The sequence below is a fragment of the Dufourea novaeangliae genome, unplaced genomic scaffold (genome assembly GCF_001272555.1).
Source record: "Dufourea novaeangliae isolate 0120121106 unplaced genomic scaffold, ASM127255v1 scaffold108, whole genome shotgun sequence".
NCBI classification, from domain to species: domain Eukaryota; kingdom Metazoa; phylum Arthropoda; class Insecta; order Hymenoptera; family Halictidae; genus Dufourea; species Dufourea novaeangliae.
This window is the reverse complement of record NW_015374014.1, coordinates 1,224,510-1,227,927: the sequence shown is the minus strand read 5'-3', so window position 1 is coordinate 1,227,927 and position 3,418 is coordinate 1,224,510.

Here is a 3,418-nt window from a genome sequence, read left to right as displayed (position 1 = left end):
TTTAAACAAGAATAAGTGTTATATTTTAATAAATTAGTGAATATAATAAATTAACCATACGGATTTTCAACTTATAAAGAAAAAAAGCATTGTCATTTTTATTATTCTTTATTAATAAACTTTTATTTATTACTTGTCTATTAATAAACAAAAATCTATACAATTATTCTTATTAACAAAGATAATAAACTTTTTATTAGAACTTTACAATGTATTAATTTATTTATCTAAAATTTATTATCTATAATGAATCATCATCGTCTTGGAGGTCTTCTTATTTTAATCTTAATCTGTGTAAGTGTAGTCTGCAACGCGTCTCGTACAACGCGACTCGCCGCTGAAGTGCGTGTCACGCGACGCTTTAAACAATAATAACTTATGGGGTGGGGCGAGGAGGAAAGTGAATCTTGCATGATTTTAAACAGAAATAACGCCTGAAAAATATGACACTTTGATAGAACGCATAACTCTTTAAAACTTTTAAGATAATCCTTGTCAAAAGTAAAAAACTTCAACGATTTTCTTTACTTCACTGAGTATTATTTTTTTAAATAAATTATGAACAATAACTTTTTAATCCAGGTGCATTCTCAATATAGGACATATACTATTCATAAGAAAAACATGAACACACAATGTTTAATAGGTTTTCCAGGGCATCACTACGAAGAAAAGTAATTTTTAAAATGAAAGAACACAATCAAGATTTAATTACATGTTTTATTATTTAATTAATATTTCATATAGCATTGTAGAAGACAAAACGTAAGCTTCTGTATAGACTACACGACATGTAAAAGCCTCTGTAGAGGATGATACATAAAATTTTCTATAGAAGACAACACAACAAAATTCTCGATATAGGACTACACGTAGAATTCTCTGTAGAGGACGATACGTAGAATTCTTTATGGTTGATGATAGATAGAATTTTCTATAGACACCAACATAGAATTCTCTGCAAAGGATAACACACAAAATTTTCTATAGCGAACGATACGCAGAATTCTCTCTAGAAAATGAAACACAATATTCTCTATTTATAGATAACGATACACAAAATTTTCCATTGCGACCTACGCCAAGTATCATGTATAGTAATCGTTTACTCCCCGACTACTCCGCATTCAAAGTGTTAACCAAAAAGCCAACCAATAAAATTGCTTAAAACCAAGAGACTATTTATAAACAGCAAAAGTTGATCTACAATTTCGCCGTTCGATATGTTTCATTCTATCTCCTGATGTTCTCCGTGCCGAAGAAAAGAAAGTACAAAAACGGCGCGGCGCGCGAGAAAAGCCTACGAACAATGAGGAACGAAGAGGCGCGCAACAATAATATTGCAGCTCGTGTATCGACATGTGTGGAACAACAATAGCTATTCGCCTTAGTCGCGGGGATGGGGGGAGGGGGTTCACTGTAGTACAGAATGTTGAGCGACACAGGGCAACAATGAACAACGCTGTAGGAAGAAGAAACGCCGCGTGTAAAAAAATATAATACCGTTGCAGAATTGTAGCGCAAACAGAGGGGGACCAGAGGAGACCTTTCGGGTCACATTAGAAAGCCCCGACGCGATTCGCCGAGTCCCGTCGTCGTCGTTCTTCGTAGAATCCTTACCTATTCCAGGCATCTAAAATCGGCGAACCCCACCGATGCCGAAGCATCGTGCGCCATCTCCTCGTTACGGATTCGTTGCATCGATTGCGCGAATACGTGACCCGACTCTCGGGCCTCGACGCTTTCGTTGCTTTGGGATTGTCACGATTTGTTACCTCAGGGGCAATTAAACGGCTGTTGTTATTGGAAAAAGAAGTACGACATTCAGTTTTCTTCACAACTCTCACGGTTTGTTAACCAGTTTCCCATCCACCCGTAACTTTGTGGCAACAATGGGACACGATTAGGGAATACAATCCCAGGAATTTCGGGATTTTAAAAAAATGTGAATTATATAGAATTTATAAAGATAAACAATTCAAAAATTAAAACTGTAGGAATAGAATGTTTATTGGAATATCTATCCGTTTATTATACAGAGAACGAGACGATAGAAACAATACAAAATCGAGACAGAACATACACTCGCCGCCGTAATATGCAAACAATCGTGATTCGTAACCGTAACCGAAATCCGTAATCGTAATCCGTAATCGTGATCGTCGTATCGTGGTTTTCGTATAACTCCTGCCCACGCGCCGCGGACACGTCCTTTTTATCCGTGCGTCGGTCAACGTTCTTAGTGTTCTTTCTTTGTTTAACACGTTCGAGTCAACGGACTTCGACGCCCGCTATTCGTTTTAGCGGACGCTGGCGTTTCGTTACTCGTCCGCGGAACATCAAAACATTTCGACAATCATAATGCCGCCGACGCTCACGTACACACACACACACACTCATTCGCACACGCTGTCGGGCATAGGAGAGTTTACGAATCTTGATCAGCTGTTTAGAGTTCAACGTACTCGCAACTACAAAACTAATAAACAGAATAAATAACACAGTCATTTCATAATAATAAGGGCAATAATAGTAATAATAACACGAATTCACATGTAACTTATATTTTAAATGTATCGTTATTATAATAATAATAATATTAGTTATATTCGAATTAATATTATTATTTGAATGAATCATTGTCATCGTTGTCCTTATTATTATGAAATGACCCCCAATACTGGTCCTTGTAGCCGGACGGGCTTGGCGACCCCGGGTTTCCCGACACAAGTAGGTTGTACAGACTTGGGTCGAGACGTCCTGAGGCAGTACGGCTTTGTGAAGCTTTAACTATCAATTCCCGAATTCTATCTTCTCTCTTCAAGGCTGAAACTAGACCTTGCGAGGTGTTCCATTTGACCTTGTAGTCCTTGGCTCACAGTGGATAGTGGAAAGTACCACGAAAAATAACCAAACATTGATAAATTCATAATCAAAGGAGACTCTACGGTGCAGAGGCCCGGTAATCCTTAGGCCACTTCTTGTACTTTTGTGACGAGTACTACTCCTTTCACCTTTGACATTAACAAATAATGTTTCGTCCGTGTATTTTACACCACCTGTAGATGTAGGGAAGAGTCGATAGGTTTGGGTCAATTTTCAATTAACTTGTAATAGTGATTAAAATGAAAGAGAAAGGCGCTTTAAGTCTGAAGAATTATAATTAGTAAGGTCTTGCCATTGATGTTCCGTCATGATTTCATTTTATTATTCCACAGGAATCTTTAAAAATATAATAGTTCTAAAACTAGTTATTTGGCCCATGCCTCCCTTATGGGGGGAGATTTGGGTCAGGTAGTGGGAATAAATGGGTCATTGAATTTTTGTATTGTTTTTATAGTAAATATAGAAAAGTTTAATGTGTATATATATTTGTTGCCTACAAAGTACATGCAAATATAACTATACTTTTATATAC